Below are 23,023 nucleotides of genomic sequence, written 5' to 3'. Positions count from 1 at the left end.
TAGTTAGAGAGAAGAAAGGAACTAAAACTATTAGTATTAATTACTATTAATATTTATATAATTAGAAGGTCTATATTTAATAAATATAAGGTCTAATAATAAGCGGGTATAAAAAATATTAAAATCTTTCTAACCTCTCTTAATAACCTAGATCGTACTCTTAATATAAAGAAGAAGGCTACCGGAATAGAGAAAGACGATAATCTCGAAATCTCTAAGATTCTCTAAAAACTACTAAAGGAGTACTATAACCTAGTATCTATATTTTCGAAGTGTTACGACCCTCTACTAGGAGAGTGCCTCACAGGCTGGATCCCGCCTGGTCCTATGACCTAGAACCCGTGACCTAGCAGGGGTAGCATGACCCCCCGCTAGAGACCGTACTAGGGAGACTAAGTCCTATTAGGTCAGGTAACCTAGTCCCGTGACCCACTAAAGGTTATCTATATAGAGACTGCTAGGGGAACTTAGCTCTTTAGCGATTAGTTTACGAATATACTAGCACCCTACTATTCCTTTACTCTAGTTCTATATTACCTACTAGGACCCGCTAGTACGCCGGTCCTAATATTCTAATCGCTAAATCTTAATTAAACTAGACCGTTAGAATACGTAATGTCGACGACTCGACGTACGAGCGACCGCCTAAGGGGAACCTTAGCCCTAATCGCGGAAACGAACGACGTCCCGGGACCCCTATAACCCCTACTAGAAGAGGTAGAGATATAGGGAGTCGACGATAACCCTTAGGGAGGAAACCCGCCGGATCCGATAACCCCGACCGAGATAGATAAGGAGGCGGAACTCTGAGAGTTAGAGACCCTTAAAAGACGTCTAGCTCTAGTAAAAAAGAAAAATAGGATCCGCGCGGAGCTATAGGACGAAGAAGAAAACGTAGTAATCCTATAGGCGAGAATATAAGGATCTAGAATCCGTTAGGGTTCACTAGGTAGTACTACTAGCTAAACTACCTACTAACTACCCGATACTACCTATACGAACTCGATTATATTATAAGGAAGTGCCGGAGACTACCTATCCTATTAGAAAGAAGCGAGGGAACTACGTATACCCTATAATATAATAACGTATAGAGCCGAGAGTTCGGGTGAATATAATCTCTTTAAGTTAAACTAAGAAGCCTTCTAGAATAGATACCCCGACTAGTTCGCTAACGACGTACGTAAAGTAGACCGAGTGACTAAGTTCCTAGCGCTAAAAGTTAATATAACGTAGATAGAATACTATAGGAATAACCTAGGTACGACGTTTACCTAGTCGGTCTTCGAAATATAGGCGCTTACTTAGATTACCGACCCCGTTAAGATATAGCGAGAAGCTAAATATAACTAGTAGTAGATAACGTAAGCTAAATACTAAGATATATACTAATACGCCCTAAAGCTTACCGGACTCTATAACCGCCTAAAAGATACGCCGACTAAATAGATAAGAATCGACTATTTAGAGACGGATATCGTTAAGGAGGTACGAGATAAAGTAAGGAGGTTTATAGCCCCCGCTATAGATTAATAAAACGACTAGGTAGCTTTCTATAACTAAATTAAGAAAGTAATACTAAATAGGATATTATACCTTAGGGAGGCTAAGAAGATAACGCCGAGAAATACTATAGACTCGTAAGGATCTAGTAGAAGACCCTTTAAGGGAAATAGCGCCTTCCCCGTATAGTAAGCTATAGCTACTATAGAGGGTAGAAAAGCTACCGTAGGGTCTAAACGAGACTAGAGCGGAGATAGTAAATTCTATAACTTCTATAGTAAGCCGGGCTACTATATAAAGGACTACTATAAGAAAGCTATAGTAAACGCTATAGCCGCGGAAGAGTTAAAAAAATAGACGACCCTATACTATAGACTCCCGTAGTATTAGGGATAGTTCTCTTTAGAGAACGTAAGGGAGTATATAGAGCACTCGTCTATAACGCACTAATATTAGACGTTAAGACTAGAGCCCTAACGGGAGTAGCTAAGACGCTAATAGATAGTAGCGTAACCTAGAGCTTCGTGAGCTAAAAATAGGCAAAAGAGAACCTAGAAGAGACGTATATAATAAGCACCCGCCTAGTAGAAGCCGTAGATAGGCGTAAGATCCCTTTATATAGAAGCCGAGAAGTATAGCTTAGCCTAATAGACCGGAATAGAACCCGTAGAGTTATTAAAATAACCTATAAAGCCGTAGATATAACGATCTACGATATAATCCTAGGAATAGATTAGCTTAGACTAGTGAATCCGGATATTAACTAGGTAACTAGTAAGTAGGCGTATAGGAATACGGCCTCGCTAAAGGTTAAAACCCTTCTACTAGAAGACTTCGAGGAAGAAGTAAGACTATAAGGTATATTCGGAGAACTACGCCTAGACGTCGATAAGGTTACTAGGGAGTTTATAGTGATACTAGGGGTAATATAAAGTTTAGATAGGACCTCCTATCCGGTATAACCTTTAACTGAACTCCCGCTAGAATACTAAGATCTAGCTATCGTAGCGAGTAAAGAAGGTACTATAGCCCTTCTAACCTACGTAGAGTATAATTATATAATTAAGCTAATACCGGGTAAGATACCCCTTTAGAGGCTAGTATATATACTATCTACTAAGGAGTTAGAAGTCCTCCGCTAATATATTAAGAAGAACCTTAAAAAAGGCTAGATCCGATACTTAAAGAGTTAATCGGGTATACCTATCCTCTTTATACCGAAGAAAGATAGTAAGCTTAGACTCTATGTAGACTATAGAGGGTTAAACGCGATCACTATTAAGAACCGCTACCCTCTACTACTAATTAATAAGTCTCTAGTAAGATTATTAGGAGCCTAGATCTATACTAAGCTAGATCTATAAGACGCCTACTATAGGATCTATATAAAATAAGGAGATAAGTAGAAGATAGCGTTTAGATACCGCTACGGATATTTCGAATATATAGTAATACCGTTTAGACTCGCTAACGCTCCCGCTACCTTCTAGGCGTATATTAATAGAGCCTTAGTAGGACTTATTAACGTTTACCTAGTAGTATATCTTAATAATATACTAATCTTCTCGAAGGATAAGGAGACCTACGTATACTACGTCCGAGAAATACTAGAACGCCTAATTAAGTAGAGATTATTTATTAAACCTAGTAAGTATACGTTCTACGTAAAGAGGGTTAACTTCTTAGGCTTTATCGTCTCCCGCTATAGAGTCACTATAGACCCTACCCGAGTAGAGACGATAAGCTAGTAGCTAAAGCCGACCTATATCTTCGACGTATAGTAGTTTATAGGCTTCGCTAACTTTTACTAACGTTTTATTAGGAAATAGTCGATAATTAGCGCCCCCCTTAACGATCTAATTAAGGGGCTAGACGTATAAAAGAAGGGAAGAAATAAGCGCTAGGAAAGGTTTATCTTTATAGAAGAAGCGCGAGAAGCTTTTAAAAGGACTAAGACCGCTTTCTAGACCGCGCCGATACTTATATACTTCGACGCTACGTTAAAAACTATAATAGAAACGGACGCGTTAGGAGCCGCTATCTACGTAATTATATTATAACTCCGTAAAGATAGATACTAGTACCCTATCGCCTTCTACTCCTAGAAGATACTAGTAGTAAAGAGAAATTACTAAGTCGGCGACTAGGAAATATTAGTAATCTTTATAGGGTTTAAGGAATAGCGCTACTTCCTCGAAGGAAATAAGCACCCGATCGTAGTAATAATAGACTATACTAATCTCGTCTAGTTTATAACGACTAAGGAGCTTACGAGACGCTAGGTACGCTAGGTAGAATACCTTATAGGTTTCGACTTCGTTATTATATTCCGCCCGGGGAAAATAAACCCTATAGACGCTCCTAGTAGACGACCTAACTATATAGTAGACGAGCTACCGGACGCTATAAGTCGTAATATCTTTATATAGAGACTCGGGGAGACTATCGGTAAAGGCGCTATCTACTAAAGGGATCTATAGGATACGATATATCTAGGCGCTATAATAATAATAGTACGCGTAGAGATCCCTATTAAGCCCGCGACGAATAGACTACTAAGTTAAAAGGAGGTACGCGAAGTAGCGAAAGGAGAAACCGTATATACCTACGAGCCGCTAGAAACTATAGTAGAACTTATACTTAAGATATAGGCGAAGAATAAGTTCTATAGGAATACGCTTAAAAGGGTATAAGAAACCGGCGACTTCGAATAACCCCCGAAGATATAGTAGAGCGTAAGGAGCTAGGATAGACTACTAAGATATAATAACTACGTCTATATTCCCGAAGGCGAACCCGTAATCTACTAAGAAATTATAAGGATCTACTATAACGATCCGTAGGTAGGCTATTATATAAGGAAAAGGATACTATAGGCTATTAGATATAAATACTAGTAGAAAAGCCTTATTAAGGATATATAGGACTACGTCCTTATATACTAGGTATACTAGTCTAATACTATTAAACGCTATAAACTATATAGACTACTCGAACCACTACTAATACTAGAGAGACTAGGCTAATAGATAAGCGTAGACTTTATTATAGGCCTACTACCCTTAAAATAGGAGGGGAAGGCCTACGACGTAATTATAGTCGTAGTCGATCTATTCTTAAAATATTCCCTCTATATTTCTTACACTAAGGACGTAGACTCGCTAGAACTCGTAACCTTATTTTACGAAAAGGTTATACCCCTATAGGGAATACTAGAAAACCTTATTAGTAATAGAGGTACTGTCTTTATATTAAAATTCTAGAGCTATTTCTACTACCTCCTCGCTATAAGACGTAGACTATTAATAGTCTATTACCTATAAACCGACGGGTAGATAGAGAGATAAAACTAGAGTATTAAGTATTACCTACGTAATATAGTAAGCTAGTACTAAGATAACTAGATAAGATAGATCCCCCTTATATAGATCGTCTATAATACTACTACCTATAGCGTACTAAAAATATCCCCGGCCGAAGTACTACTAGGATTCCGACCGGAACTAAGAACGTTAGTACTAGATAGGAAGATAGAAACCTATAATAACGCCGAAAACCGTATAGAGGAAATACTAAAGATACGAGAAATACTAAGAAAGCGCCTAGAAGAGTCGAAAACTATAATAAAGCGAGCCTACGATAGGAAATATATAGAGAAGTCTTTTGTAATCGGATAATAGGTTATACTAAGAAATAAGTATATTAACTTAGGACGACCGTATAAAAAGCTAGATAACCGCTATATAGGACCCTTCGCGATAGTAGGTACGGTAGGATAATAAGTATACTAGCTAATCCTTATACTAAGATACTATAAGATCTACCCTATATAATACACTTTAATACTAGAGCTATACTACGGAGACCCGCTAAAAGCTTAAGAGCGGCCCGATCCTATACTAGTAGATAACTAACCTAAATAGGAGATCGAGGAGATCCTTACCGATAACCGTAGGGGCGCCGAATACCTTATTAAATAGAGAGGATATGGGTATAAGGAAAATACTTAGGAGCCGAGAGAAAATATAGAAGATATACTAGTATTCGAGAGCTACTATAATAAGAAGAAAGAACGGTTAGAGCGTACGATACGCCGAGGAAGATCCGTAAAAAAGAAGTTAATATAATCTAGGATCTACTACTAGATATGTTCCGGGAAGGTTAGAGGGACCGGAGTAGGCTTAAGAACGCCGAACCCGATAGCTAACTACCGAACGGACCCCTAGAAAATAACTAGCTACGCTAGTATACGCTATAGATAGGTTAGGGGAGGATCTAGAATACTAGTAAAGATAAGAAGCGGACGAAAAATATCCTAAAGAGACTATAGACGTATAATAAGGATACGTAGGAGTTTATCGCCGAAAAATAGGACGAAAAGTAATATAGCTAACACTCTCTAAAAGTATAACGTAATAACTACCTATACTAGACGAGTAACCCCTAAGATACGCCTATATCCTTACCGCTAAATACGTAATCTAGCCCGAGGAGGCGCCCGAAGCTAACCTATAACCCGAATTATTAATAAAACCTACGTCGAAGGGGGCGGAGAGGGTAGGGGAGGTAGAGGGGGCGTAACGCGAGGAGGACTAAAAGGTATAACTATACCTATATAGATATCTCGAGTTAAAGTGTTCCGCGTACCTTAAAACCCCTATATAATCGTAAGGAACGATATATTCTACGCGGGGGTAGTATAAGACGCTAAGATATAAGTATTAGCTTAGGCGTCGAGCCTAGAATCGACCTAAGGAACGTTAATAACCGCTAACACGAGCGGAGGTCCGCACTTACTATTATATAAGACTACCGCTTCCTCGTATAATAGTTATACCGGGGAGTATTAACGTTAATCCCGCTAGGCGGAGGGATATATATATACCCCGGGTTATATCTAAGACGGTCTATATAACGCCGACACCACGCACTCGTAGGGTTAGTAGGGGAGACGATAGCTAGAGGGGCGTAATTATTAATAGAGGTATACGTCGCACTCGCGACCGGAGGAAAAGGAGCTACTATAATAAGTCGAAATAACCTATAGTAAGAAAAGCGAGACGACAAAAAGCTATAAGAAGAAAAGCGAAGCGACGAAAAGCTATAAGCAGAAAAGCGAAAGGACAAGGAAGTGCAGAAAGAAGAAAGCTACAACTCGAAGAGAGATAAGTGAAAAATATATAAAGAACTTAGATTATACGCGACGAAGAGAGATAACGCTTAAAGCTCCGAGTCTATCTACACCTTCCACTATAAAGACAAATTACCCTCTTTTAGATAGCTAGATATATATACTATTTTCGAACCCTCCCTATCTCGACTATAAGAGACCCTCGACCCCCGACCCTTAGCTATAAGGACGTAGCTCTTTAAGGAGGGGGAAATGTTACAACCCTCTACTAGGAGAGTGCCTTATAGGCTAGATCCCGCCTAGTCCTATAACCTAGAACCCGTGACCTAGTAGGGGTAGTATAACCCCCCGCTAGAGACCGCACTAGGGAGACTAAGTCCTATTAGGTTAGGTGACCTAGTCCCGTGACCCGCTAAAGGTCATCTATATAGAGACTACTAGGGGAACTTAGCTCTTTAGCGATTAGTTTACGAATATACTAGCACCCTACTATTCCTTTACTCTAGTTCTATATTACCTACTAGGACCCGCTAGTACGCCGGTCCTAATACGAAGAGATAATCTAATAAGCTTCCTCTTTATTATTTAGGTATAGATTATAACGTAATCCTAAAAGAAAAGGCTAGATCTAGATACTATTTACTTTATAAACTTTTTATTAAAGAATTATAAGCGGTAAAGAAATATATTATAGAAAACTTTAATAAAGACTTTATTATACTTAGTTTATCTTTATATATATTTCTAATACTAATAGCGAAGAAGTCTAGTAAAGGTTTATATTTCTATATAGATTTTAGGAAACTAAATAGTATTATAAAAAAAGACTATTACTTATTACCTTTAATTAATAAAATATTATAATAAACTAATAAAATAAAGTTTTTTATAAAGCTTAATATCTAATAAGGGTTCTATTAGATCTATCTAATTTAAGTTACTAAGGAACTAACTATCTTCCGAACTTATTATAGATCTTTTAAGTATAAGATAATACTATTTAAGTTAACTAATAGACTTATAACTTTTTAGAGGTTTATAAATAATATATTATATAAATATTTAGACGAATATACTATAGTATTTATTAATAATATTCTAATCTATAACGAGAACCTTAAGGACTACTAGAAGTATATATAGGAGATATTAAACCGCCTATAAAAGGTAGGACTTTTATTAGGACCGGCGTACTAGCGGGTCCTAATAGGTAATATAGAACTAGAGTGAAGGAATAGTAGGGTACTAGTATATTCGTAAACTAATCGCTAAAGAGCTAAGTTCCCCTAGTAGTCTCTATATAGATAACCTTTAGTAGGTTATAGGACTAGGTCACCTAACCCGGTAGGACTTAGTCTTCTTAGTGCGGTCTCTAGCGGGGGGTTATACTACCCCTATTAGGTTACGGGTTCTAGGTTATAGGACTAGGCGGGATCTAGCCTATAAGGCACTCTCCTAGTAGAGGGTCGTAATATTTTCCCCCTCCTTAAAGAGCTACGTCCTCGTAGCTAAGGGTCGGGGGTCGAGGGTCTCTTATAGTCGAGATAGGGAGGGTTCGAAAATAGTATATATATCTAGCTATCTAAAAGAGGGTAATTTATCTTTATAGTAGAAGGTATAGATAGACTCGGAGCTTTAAGCGTTATCTCTCTTCGTCGCGTATAATCTAAGTTCTTTATATATTTTTTACTTATCTCTCTTCGAGTTATAGCTTTCTTCTTTCTACACTTCCTCGTCCTTTCGCTTTTTCTTCTTATAGTTTTTCGTCGCTTCGCTTTTCTTCTTATAGCTTTTCGTCGTCTCGCTTTTCTTACTATAGGTTATTTCGACTTATTATAGTAGCTCCTTTTCCTCCGGTCGCGAGTATAATATATACCTCTATTAATAATTACGCCCCTCTAGCCGTTATCTCCCCTACTAACCCTATAAGTATATAGTATCGGCGTTATATAGACCGTTTTAGATATAACCTAAAGTATATATATATCCCTCTACTTAGCGGGATTAACGTTAATACTCCTTAGTATAATTATTATACGAGGAAGCGGTAGTCTTATATAATAGTAAGTATAGATCTCCGCTTATATTAGCGGTTATTAACGTTCCTTAGGTCGATTCTAGGCTTAACGCTTAAGCTAATACTTATATTTTAGCGCCTTATACTACCTCTACGTAGAATATATCGTTCCTTAGGATTATATAGGGGTTTTAAGATATATAGAATACTTTAACTTAAGATATCTATATAGGTATAGTTACGCCTTTTAGTCCTCCTTACGTTATACTTTTTCTACCTTCTTTACCCCCTCCGCCCTTTTTAATATAGGTTTTATTAATAAGTCGGGTTATAGATTAGCTTTAGGCGCCTTCTTAGGCTAGATTATATATATAGCGGTAAGGATATAGGCGTATTTTAGAAATTACTTATCTAGTATAGGTAGTTATTACGTTATATCTTTAGAGAGTATTAGCTATATTACTTTTTATCCTATCTTTTAGCGATAAACTCTTACGTATCTTTATTATATATCTATAGTCTCTTTAGAATATTTTTTATCCGTTTCTTATCTTTATTAATATTCTAGATCCTCCCTTAATCTATTTATAGTATATATTAGTATAGCTAGTTATTTTCTAGAGGTCCGTTCGGTAGTTAGCTATTAGATTTAGCGTTCTTAAGCCTACTTCGGTCCTTCTAACCTTCCTAGAATATATTTAGCGGTAGATCCTAGATTATATTAACTTCTTTTTTATAGATCTTCCTTAGCGTATTATACGCTTTAACCGTTCTTTCTTCTTATTATAATAGCTCTCGAATACTAATATATCTTCTATATTTTCTCTTAGTTCTTAAGTATTTTCTTCGTACCTATATCCTCTCTATTTAATAAGGTATTTAGTATCTTTACGGTTATTAGTAAGAATCTCCTCGATCTCCTATTTAGGTTAGTTATCTATTAGTATAGGATTAGACCGCTTTTAAGCTTTTAGCGGATCTCTATAGTATAGCTTTAGTATTAAAGTATATTATATAAGGTAGATCTTATAGTATCTTAGTATAAAGATTAGCTAGTAGGCCTATTATCTTACTATACCTACTATTATAAAGAGTCCTATATAGCGGTTATCTAGCTTTTTATATAGTCGTCCTAAGTTAATATACTTATTTCTTAGTATAACCTATTATCTAATTATAAAAGATTTCTCTATATATTTCCTATTATAGGCTTACTTTATTATAGTTTTCGACTCTTTTAGGCGCTTTCTTAGTATTTCTTATATCTTTAGTATTTCCTTTATACGGCTTTTAGTATTATTATAGATTTCTATCTTCCTATCTAGTACTAATATTCTTAGTTCTAGTTAGAATCCTAATAATACTTCGGCTAGGGATATTCTTAGTATACTATAAGTAGTAGTATTATAGATAATCTATATAAGAGGGATCTATTTTATCTAGTTATCTTAGTACTAACTTACTATATTATATAGGTAATACTTAATATTTTAGTTTTATCTCTCTATCTACCTATCGGTTTATAGGTAATAAGCTATTAATAGTCTATATCTTATAGTAAAGAGGTAGTAGAAATAGCTTTAGAATTTTAATATAAAAATAGTACCTCTATTACTAATAAGGTTTTTTAGTATTCCCTATAGGGGTATAATCTTTTCGTAAAATAAGGTTACGAGTTCTAGCGAGTCTATATCCTTAGTATAGGAAATATAGAGGGAATATTTTTAGAATAGATCGACTATAACTATAATTATATTATAGGCCTTCCCCTCCTATTTTAAAGGTAGTAGGCCTATAATAAAGTCTATATTTATCTACTAATCTAGTCTCTCTAGTACTAATAGTAGTTCGAGTAATCTATATAGTTTATAGCGTTTAATAGTATTAGACTAGTAAATCTAGTATATAAGGATATAGTCCTATATATCTTTAATAAGGGTTTTCTACTAGTATTTATATTTAATAACCTATAGCGTTCTTTTCCTTATATAATAGCCTACCTATAGATTATCGTAATAGATCCTTATAATTTCTTAGTAGATTACGGGTTCGCCTTTAGAAATATAGACGTAGTTATTATATCTTAGTAGTCTATCTTAGCTCCTTATACTCTATCGTATCTTTAGGGGTTATTTAAAGTCGCCGGTTTCCTATATCTTTCTAAGCGTATTCCTATAGAACTTATTCTTCGCCTATATCTTAAGTATAAGCTCTACTATAGTTTCTAGCGGCTTATAGGTATATATAGTTTCTCCTTTAGCTATTTTATATATCTTCTTTTAACTTAGTAGTCTATTTACTATAGGCTTAGTAGGGATCTCTATATATACTATAGTTATTATAGTATCTAGGTATATTATATCTTATAGATCTTTTTAGTAGATAACGCTTTTACTAATAGTCTCCTTAAGTCTCTATATAAAGATATTACGATTTATAGTATCTAGTAGCTTATCTACTATATAGTCGGGTTATCTACTAAGAGTATCCGTAAGGTTCGTTTTCTCTAGGTAGAATATAATAATAAAGTCGAAACTTACGAGGTATTCTACTTAGTATATCTAGCGTCTTATAAGCTTCTTAGTTATTATAAATTAGATAAGATTAGTATAGTCTATTATTACTACGATCGGGTACTTATTTCCTTTAAGGAAATAGCGCTATTCTTTAAACCTTATAAAGATTACTAATATTTCTTAGTCGCCGATCTAGTAATTCCTCTCTACTATTAGTATCTTCCGGGAGTAGAAGGCGATAGGGTATTAATATCCCTCCTTATAGAGTTATAATATAATTATATAGATAACGGCTTCTAATATATCTATTTCTATTATAGTTTTTAATATAACGTTAAAATATATAAATATTAGTATAGTCTAGAAAGCGGTCTTAGTCTTTTTAAAAGCTTTTTACGCTTCTTCTATAAAGACGAACCCTTCCTAATACTTATTTCTTCCTTTTTTTTATATATCTAGCCCTTTAATTAGATTATTAAGGGGGGCGCTAATTATCGACTATTTCCTAATAAAATATTAGTAGAAGTTAGTAAAGCTTATAAACTATTATATATTAAAGATATAGATTAGTTCTAGCTATTAGCGTATTATCTCTACTCGGGTAAGGTCTATAGTAACTCTATAGTAGAAGATAATAAAGTCTAAGAAGTCGACTCTCTCTATATAGAATATATACTTATTAGGTTTAATAAATAATCTTTACTAAATTAGGCGTTCTAGTATTTCTTAGATATAATATATATAGGTCTTCTTATCCTTCGAGAAGATTAGTATATTATTAAAATATACTATTAAGTAGATATTAATAAGTCTTACTAAGGCTCTATTAACGTACGCCTAAAAGGTAGTAGGAGTATTAGCGAGTCTAAATAGTATTACTATATATTTAAAATACCTATAGCGATATCTAAATACTATCTTCTACTTATCTCCCTATTTTATATAGATCCTATAGTAGGTATCTTATAAATCTAGTTTAGTATAGATCTAGACTTCTAATAATCTTATTAGGGACTTATTAATTAGTAGTAGAGAGTAACGGTTCTTAATAGTAATTACGTTTAACCCTCTATAGTCTATATAGAGTCTAAGCTTACTATCTTTCTTTAGTATAAAGAGGATAGGTATACTCGATTAACTCTTTAAATATTAGATCTAGCCTTTTTTAAGGTTCTCCTTAATATACTAGCGGAGGACTTCTAACTCTTTCGTAGATAGTATATATACTAGCCTCTAAAGGGGTATCTTACCTAGTATTAGCTTAATTACGTAATTATACTTTACGTAGATTAGAAAGGCTATAGTACCTTCTTTACTCGTTATAATAGCTAGATCTTAGTATTCTAGCGGGAGTTTAGTTAGGGGTTATACCGGATAAGAGTTTCTATCTAAGCTTTATATTACTCTTAGTATTACTATAAACTCCCTAATAACCTTATCGATATCTAAGTATAGCTCTCTAAGTATATCTTATAGTCTTACTTCTTCCTTAAAGTCTTCTAGCGAGAGGGTTTTAATCTCTAGCGGGGCTATATTTCTATACGCCTACTTATTAGTTACCTAGTTAATATCCGGATTTACTAGTCTAAACTAATTTATTTCTAGAATTATATTATAAATTATTATATCTATAGCTTTATAAGTTATTTTAATAACTCTATAGGTTCTATTTCGGTCTATTAGGCTAAGCTATACTTCTTAGCTTCTATATAAAGGGATCTTACGCCTATCTACGGCTATTATTAGGCGGGTACTTATTATATACGTCTCTTCTAGGTTCTTTTTTACCTATTTCTAGCTTACGAAGCTCTAGATTATACTACTATCTATTAGCGTTTTAGCTACCCCTATCGGGGCTCTAGTCTTAATATCTAATATTAGTATATTATAGACGAGTACTCGGTATACTTCTTTATATTCTCTAAAGAGAACTATCCCTAATACTATAGGAGTCTATAATATAGGGTTATTTATTTTTTTAACTCTTCCGCGGCTATAGCGTTTACTATAGCTTTCTTATAGTAGTCCTTTATATAGTAGCCTAGCTAACTATAGAAGTTATAGAATTTACTATCTCCGCTTTAGTCTTATTTAGACCCTATAGTAGCTTTTCTACCCTCTATAATAGTCGTAGATTATTATATAGGGAAAGCGCTTTTTCCCTTAAAGGGTCTTCTATTAGATTCTTATAAGTCTATAGTATTTCTTAGCGTTATCTTCCTAGCCTCTTTAAGATATAATATCCTATCTAGTATTACTTTCTTAATTTAGTTATAGAAGACTACTTAGTATTACTTTCTTAATTTAGTTATAGAAGACTACCTAGTTATTCTATTAATTTATAATAGGGGCTATAAACCTTCTTACTTTATCTTATATCTCTTTAATAATACCTATCTCTAAATAGTTAATTCTTATCTATCTAGTTAGTATATCCTTTAAGCGGTTATAGAGTCCGATAAGCTTTAAGATATATTAGTATATATCTTAGTACTTAGCTTATATTATCTATTATTAGTTATATATAGCTTCTCGCTATATCTTAATAAGATCGGTAACCTAAGTAAGCGCCTATATTTCGAAGACCGACTAAATAAATATCGTACCTAGGTTATTCTTATAGTATTCTATCTATATTATATTAACTTTCGGCGCTAGGAACTCGGTTACTTAGTCTACTTTATATATATCGCTAGCGAACTAGTTAGGGTATTTATTTTAGAAGACTTCCTAGTTCGACTTAAAGAGATTATATTCACCCGAACTCTTAGCTCTATACGTTATTATATTATAAGGTATATATAGTTCCCTTATTTCCTTCTAATAGGATAGGTAGCCTTTAGTACTTCCTTATAATATAATTAAGTTCGTATAGGTAGTATTAGGTAGTTAGTAGATAGTTTAGTTAGTAATACTATCTAGCGAACCCTAATAGATCCTAGATCCTTATATTCTTACCTATAGGATTACTACGTTTTCCTCTTTATCCTATAGCTCCGCGCGGATCCTATTTTTCTCCTTTACTAAAGCTAGACGTCTTTTAAGGGTCTCTAACTCTCGGAGTTCTGTCTTCTTATCTACCTCGGTCGGGGTCGTTAAATCCGGCGGGTTTCCTCCCTAAGGGTTATCGTCGACTCCCTATATCTCTACCTCTTTTAGTAGGGGTTATAGGGGTCCTAGGATATCGTTCGTTTCCGCGATTAGGGCTAAGGCTCCCCTTAGGCGGTCGCTTATATATCGAGTCGTCGATATTACGTATTCTAATAATCTAGTTTAATTAAGATTTAGCGATTAGAATATTAGGACCGGCGTATTAGCGGGTCCTAGTAGGTAATATAGAACTAGAGTAAAGAAATAGTAGGGTATTAATATATTCGTAAACTAATCGCTAAAGAGCTAAGTTCCCCTAGTAATCTCTATATAGATAACCTTTAGCGGGTCACGGGACTAGATTATCTAACCTAGTAGGACTTAGTCTCCCTAGTATAGTCTCTAGCGGGGGGTTATACTACCCCTACTAGGTCACGGGTTCTAGGTTATAGGACTAGGCGGGATCTAGCCTATAAGGCACTCTCCTAGTAGAGGGTCGTAATAACTTTAAGTAGTACTATATAAGTATAAGTTTAGAGTCTAGGAAATTAAGTTCCTAGGCTTTATTATTAGTACTAAAGGAATTAAAATTAACCTAGAAAAGATTAGTATTATAAAAGACTAGAAAATCCCTACTACTATTAAAGGGGTTTAGTCTTTCCTCGGTTTCTCTAATTTTTACTAAAAGTTTATTCTAAAATATAGTAAGATTATAAAGCCTCTTTACTATCTAACTAGATAAGATATTTAGTTTAAATAGATACTACTATATAAAAAAGCTTTTAATAAGCTAAAGAAGCTACTAATAACTACTCTAATCTTATAGTACTATAATCTAGCGTTACTTATCTAAGTTAAGACTAATACCTCTAATAGTATCCTCGATAGTATTTTAATATAATATTATAAAGATAGTTTCTAGTATCCTATTACCTTCTTCTCGAAGTTAATATAGTCCGCGGAATTTAATTATAAAGTATATAATAAGGAGTTACTCGTAATTATACGAGCCTTATAGGAGTAGCGTATAGAGTTAGAAGGTCTTACTCGAGTAGATCGTTTCGGAATCCTTATAGACTATTAGTCTTTAGAGTATTTTATAATAGTAAGATATCTAAATTAATAATAGATTCGATAAAGTGAATTCCTCTCTTAATTCTATTTCGTAATTAAATATCGTCTTAGATAGCGAAATATTATTACTAACGCTCTCTTAAGGAAGGATATACTATATAAAGATAGGAGTAAGTTCGTTACTCTACTCCTTTATAATTATCTTAAGGAAGGTATCTATCTTAGCTCGTTAGCGCTAATATAGATAGTTATAAAAAAGATCGTTAACTATATAAAATAAGTAAACTATATAGATATAGGTCTTAAAAAGTTAAGATAAAAGGTATAAAATAGAGAGGATCTTTACTAGTAGTTAAAGAAAGGACTTTTACTATTTAATAATAAGCTAGAGATACTTAATTAAGAAGATCTATATACTCGGTTATTAAATAAAGTCTATTACTAGCCTAGATAGGCTAATAATATATAATAATACGTAGATAACTATCTAGTATATAAAAAGATAAAGTTATAAAGGGATAAAATACTTAGATTTCTTTATCCTTTATCTATCCCTAATCGACCTTAGTAGTATATTTTAATAGATTTTAGATTATTTCTAAAAGATTAATATAGTTTTAATATAGTATTCGTAGTTATAGACTATCTAAATAAGCGACTAATCTCGATTCCTTATTATAAGGATATAAATATATAGTAAATAGCCTAACTCTTTATAAACTACGTTATTTATATTTTAGGAATACCGGAAACTATCGTATTAGATTAAAGTAGATAGTTTATTTTTAAGTTCTAGATAGAGTTCTATCGAATACTAGGAATTAAGAGAAAACTATTAACTATATATTATCCCTAAACTAATAGCTAGAGTAAGATCGTAAATTAGTATATAGCTTAGCGTTTTTATCTATATATAGAACTAAATTAAGATAATTAGTTAGAGATTTTACCTATAATTAACTTTATAGTATCTATTCTACTATAAGATACTACTAAGAAATCTTCTTTCTTTATAAAGAGAGGGTATAAGTCTATAATAACCTTTAACTAAAAAGATCCTAAATATATCTCCGCTAATAAATAAGGTATAGTAAATATACTCTTATAACTATAAGATATATAGTCTAAGATAAAGGAGTAGATTAATAAGTCCTAGAAACTCTAGATCTAATAAATAAATAAATATCGTTAGGAAGAGGATTTCGGAGTAGAAAATCGAGTTTTTATTATAATAAAGGATTAGTTATCTAACGGACCGAGTTAGAAGTTATCTTACTCTATAAATAAACTATATATAATTATAGAGAAGGTTAGGAATTTATATAAGTTAGATCTCCTAAGATCGATAAAAATATACCCTATTTTCTATCCTAGTAAACTATATAAAGCGTTAAAAACTAAGCTACTATAAGGGTAATATAAAGATCTAATACTACCTATTATAATAAATAAAACTAATAAATAGGAAGTTAGTAAGATCTTAGATACTCGTATATATTATAGGAAGCTTTAGTACCGAGTAAAGTAAGTAGGATATAATATAGACCTATAGTAGTATCTAATAGGTAACCTAAGAAATATACTAGAAAAGGTTAAGGAATTCTATAAAAAATATCCTATAAAGCCCGGACCCTTAGTATATCTATACTACTAGATTAAAGCTATAAAAAGCGAGAAGTTATTATAGGATTACGAAGATAACGATAAGCTAGTATTTAGGGACTAAATATAATTTAGATAGGGGAGTATATAACGATAGTGGATAAGAAACTAAGTCACGTAACTATAGCTATCGTAGAGTAGGTCCGAGGTTTATAAGGTTTATAACTCGAAGACTCTCTAAAACTTAGCGATAGTGAGTTTTCCTTTTCCTCTTTTCCTTTCTTTCTCTATCTTAGTATTTTCGTTAAATTACACTCTTTCTTTAAAAGATCTAGCTTATAATAATATACTCCTAATTTCTACCTATTCTATACTAGATTTACGCTATAAACTAGGCTAGTTATATCTTAAGATTTAGAATATTAAATATTAATAAATCTAATTAAATTTAATATAATTTTAAGCTAGTAACCCTTAAGGATCTTATATAAAGAGTAAGTAAAGATTTAATTAAGTTTAATATTCTTAATCCCTAGATAGTAACTATAACTATAGATATAGTACCTAGTTAATCTACTTATATAGAATATAGTACCGCGAAGGTAATATACCTAGCTATATCCGCCTAAACTATAATATAAAATTAATTTATATAATTTATCCTTATATATACTATAGGTTCTAAATATAATTCTATATATCGTTCTAAAGCCTTAATATATTATTTATATAATTAAACTTTAATTAAGGAAAATATTAACTATAAATATATATAAAATTTTATTTATTCTATATTTAATTTAATATCTATAACCTAACTTATTCTTAATATCTAAAGTTAACATATTATCTTTATAAAGATTTCGTAAGTCCCTTTTTATTATAATAGTTAGTATTACTATCTCTAAATTATTAGATCTAGATATAATAAGTTTATTATAGACTATATCTTAGTAGTACGATTATCTATATTATATCTAGCTTACCTTAACGCCTAATATATATTTATATAAAAGCGCTCTAACTATAATATACTATTATATAATCTTAAGTCTTAACTTTTAAGTTAAGTACTTATATTTAAGATATATAATTTAGATTTAGTCTAAAGCCCTATATTAATAAACGATTAAGTATTTTTATATTAAGGATATCCTACTATTAGCTCTAATCTATTTCTATCTCCGATTTATAAAATAATAGTAGTTATAATAATAAAAAGAATATAAAGTAAAATAGAACGGACTTATCTTTATTATAGAACTTATTAGCTATTAAGAATAGCTTAATTAGGTAGAAGCGGGTATACTTCTTTAGCCTTTATTATAGGGAATATATCTTAGGTTTATATCCTAATTCGCTTTTATTAGGCTTATAATTTATATAGAGAGTTATTTAACTTACTATTTTCTAAATTCTAAATTTATAGAATTATAACCTAGTATAAAATAGTAGAATACCTAATATATAATTCGTAGCGTATATATCTTTAGTCTTTTAGGCGGTTACGGGTATACTTATTAACCTATTATCGCGGAGAATATACCTTAGGTTTAGCTCTTAGTTTACCTCTATTAAGCTTAAATTTTAGATAAGAGGTTCCTTAACTAGCTATTATTTAAATTCTAAATATATAGAATCGTAACCTAGCCTAAAGTAGTAGAATTCTAATAGGTAGAATACCGAGTATATATACCTTAAGTTATATAAGTAGGAACCGGTATACTTAATAGCGTCTTAGTACGGAGAATATACCCTAGGTTTACCTCCTATTTTTCTTCTATCGGGTATAAAGCCTATATAGAGACTTAGTTAACTCGCTATCGTCTAAATACCTAATTTATAGAATCGTAATTTAGTATAAAGTAGTAGAATTAGGAGATTTAGAATATATAGTATATATACCTTAAGCGGGCGGTTATAGGTATACTTATTAACCTATTATTATAGAGAATATACCCTAGATTTACCTCTAAGTTTATCTCTATTTAGTATAAAATTTATATAGGGAGTTATTTAACTTACTATCCCTATAGTTCCTAATTTATAGACTCGTAACCTAGTATAAAGTAGTAGAATTAGAGGATTTAGAATATATAGTATATATACCTCGAGCGGGCGGTTATAGGTATACTTATTAACCTATTATCGCGGAGAATATACCCTAGATTTACCTCCTAGTTTACCTTTATTAGGTTTAAAATTTATATAGGGAGTTATTTAACTCGCTATTATCTAAATCCTAAATCTATAGAATTATAACCTAATATAAAGTAGTAGAATTATAAGAGGTAGAATACCTAGTATATATACCTTTAGTTACGTAGGTAGGAACCGGTATACTTATTAACCTATTACTATAGAGAATATACCCTAGGTTTACCTCCTAATTTACCTCTATTAGATTTTAAATTTATATAGGGACTTATTTAAGTTACTATCCTCTAAATATATAATTTATAAAATTATAATCTAATATAAAGTAATAGAATTTTAATAGGTAGAGTACCTAGTATATATACCCTTAGTTATATAGATAGTAACTAGTACGCTTATTAACCTATTACTATAGAGAATATACCCTAGATTTATCTCCTAATTTACCTCTATTAGGTTTAAAATTTATATAAAGAGTTATTTAACTTACTATTATCTAAATCCTAAATATATAGAATTATAATCTAGTATAAAGTAGTAGGATTAGAAGAGGTAGAATACTTAGTATATATACCTTAAGTAGGCGGTTATAGGTATACTTATTAGCCTATTATTATAGAGAATATATCTTAGGTTTACCTCTTAATTTATCTCTATTAGGTATAAAACTTATATAGAGACTTACTTTACTTATTATCTTCTAAATCCTAAATTTATAGAGCTATAATCTAATATAAAGTAATAGAATTATAATATATAAAATACTTAGTATATATATCCTATATTATATAGGTAGGAATAGGTACGCTTATTAGCGTATCTCTTTATAATCGGTTTATAGCCCCTTAATATTTAAAAGGAGGATTTCTATACTTTCCTACCTAGTCCCTTTAGTAAATTCTACTATATTAGCCTTATCTATACTATATTATTTAATTAAATATTAGAAGTATATAGTAGAAGGACTATTTTATAGCGAAATTATCTTATAATTACTATAATTATATTAAAAGTTATTAATATCTAATAGCGTACTAAATATTAAAGCCTATATAAGAAGACGTATAACAAAGATAAGTATATAATCTTAGAAGTACCTAGAAAGGGTTAACTAACCCTATAGCCTCCCTTTAGTATTAACTACGGTAGTAATATACTAGAATAACATCGTTAAGGTATCTTAAAATATAGTACTACTATAAATAAGAAAGTAGTAATTCTATTAAGTTAGCTATTATATATTAAATACTTATCTTTTATATCCGCTATAGCTATAGGCTATAGCTGTATATACTTATAACGCTTACTTTAAGTATAACTAATAATCCCCTATCCTATAGGGGTAGCCTAACCTAGGCTAGGTTAGGCTAATAGTACGAAATATACTGGTATTTAAAGTATTTTATTCGCGGAAGCCTAAGTAGGGTACCCCTAGATTAGGTAAAACCTATACCCTAGGTTACCTTATTAATTTTTATTAAACCTATTTAGAAACTTATAAGGTTATATATAATATAGATCTCTATCTAAATACTAATCTTTAGGATTATAACCTAGTAGGATATAGAGGAAATTCCGAAAGTTAAATAGTAGCTATTCGGAAGCTTAAGTAGGGTAGAGCGGGTACGCTTATTAGCCTAAAACTAGCTAAATAGTAACCTAGGGTTTACTTCGTAATTTAACTCTATTCGCGCTAAAACTTCTATAGAGCTTTCTCTAAGTAGTTAAATATATATCGTCTAAATCCTAGACTTAGAACCCTTATTAAAAGGGTAGTAGCTCGAACTAAAGTTAAAAATTACACTTTAGGTAGGGCTAATTAGATCGCCGACCGGCGGCTTCTAATTAGAACTCCCTAACTTTAATATATAATCCCTAGCGCTATAGGGCCTTAAAGTATACTAAATTCTTAGTATAGCTTAGTTAAATACGTATCTTACTCTAGTCTAATCTATAGACTTAGAACCCTCTTAGAAAGTATAAAATACGTAAACTAAGTTAGGGAGTTCCTATAATATATAAAATAAGATTAGATCTATAATAGACCGTAACTAGAACCTATTAAACTTTATACTTTAGGTTTATAGTATAAATCGGGTCCGTTAGATCCTAAAATTTAGAATATTAAATATTAATAAGTCTTATTAAATTTAATATAATTTTAAGCTAGTAACTATTAAGAATCTTATATAAAAAGCGAGTAAAAATTCGATTAAGTTTAATATTCTTAATCCTTAGACTATAACTACGACTATAAGTATAGTTACTAATTTATCTATTTATATAGAATAGAGTCTTACTTAATTTACTTCGTATACTTCTAATTTTAATATATTCTATATAGACTTTATACTATAAACTAAGCTAGTTATATCTTAAAATTTAAAATATTAAATTTTAATAAGTCCTATTAAAATTAATATACTTTTAAGCTAGTAACCCTTAAGGATCTTATATAAAGAGCGAGCGAAGATTTAATTAAATTTAATATTCTTAATCCCTAGACTATAACTATAACCGTAAGTATAATACCTAGTTAATCTATTTACGTAAAACGGAGTCTTAGTTAATTAACTTAGTATACTAGAAATTACTCTATATTTCTACTTTAGGTTTAAGCTATAAACTAGACTAGTTAGATCTTAAAATCTAGAAGATTAACTATTAATAAGTCCTATTAAATTTAATATAATTTTAAGCTAGTAACTATTAAGGATCTTATATAAAAAGCGAGTAAAGATTTAATTAAGTTTAATATTCTTAATTATTAGATAGTAATTATAACTATAGGTATAGTACCTAGTTAATCTACTTATATAAAATATAGTACCGCGAAGGTAATATACTTAGCTATATTAGCCTAAATTATAATATAAAATTAATTTATATAATCTATTCTTTTATATATTATAGATTCTAAATATAATTCTATATATTATTCTAAAGCCTTAATATATTATTTATATAATTAAACTTTAATTAAGGTAAATATTAACTATAGATATATATTAAATTTTATCTATTCTAAGTCTAAGTTAATATCTATAAACCGGCTTATTCTTAATATCTAAACTTAGTATATTATCTTTATAAAGATTTCGTAAGTCCCTTCTCGCTATAACGTTTAGTATTACTACCTATAAATTAGTAGATTTAAATATAATAAGTCTATTATAGACTATATTTTAGTAGTATAACTATCTATATTATATTTAGCCTACCCTAACGCCTAATATATATTTATATAAAAGCTCTCTAACTATAATATATAATTATATAAACTTAAGTTTTAACCTTTAAATTAAGTACTTATAGTTAAGATATATAATTTAGATTTAGTCTAAAGCCCTATATTAATAAATAATTAGGTAGTTTTATATTAAGAATATCCTACTATTAGCTCTAATCTATTTCTATCTCCGATTTATAAAATAATAGTAATTATAATAATAAAAAGAATATAAAGTAAAAAAGGATAGACTTATCTTTATCGTAGAACTTACTAATTATTAAGAATAGCTTAACTAGGTAAGAGCGGGTACGCTTCTTTAGCCCTTATTATAGGAAATATATACTAGGTTTATATCCTAATTCGCCTCTATTAAGCTTATAATTTATATAGGGAGTTATTTAACTTACTATTCTCTAAATTCCGAATTTATAGAATTATAACCTAGCTTAAAGTGGTAGAATACCTAATACGTAATTCGTAGCGTATATATCTTTAGTCTTTTAGGCGGTTATAGGTATACTTATTAATCTATTATCGCGGAGAATATACCCTATATTTAGGTCCTAATTTACCCCTATTAAGCTTAAATATTAGATAGAGAGTTCCTTAACTAGCTATTATCTAAATTCTAAATCTGTAGAATCGTAACCTAGCCTAAAGTAGTAGAATTCTAATAGATAGAATATCTAATATATATATCT

This window comes from Penicillium paradoxum (genome assembly GCF_028828445.1).
Source record: "Penicillium paradoxum strain IBT 22861 chromosome Unknown utg000003l_segment0_segment0, whole genome shotgun sequence".
NCBI lineage: Eukaryota > Fungi > Ascomycota > Eurotiomycetes > Eurotiales > Aspergillaceae > Penicillium > Penicillium paradoxum.
This window is presented reverse-complemented; position numbering follows the sequence as displayed.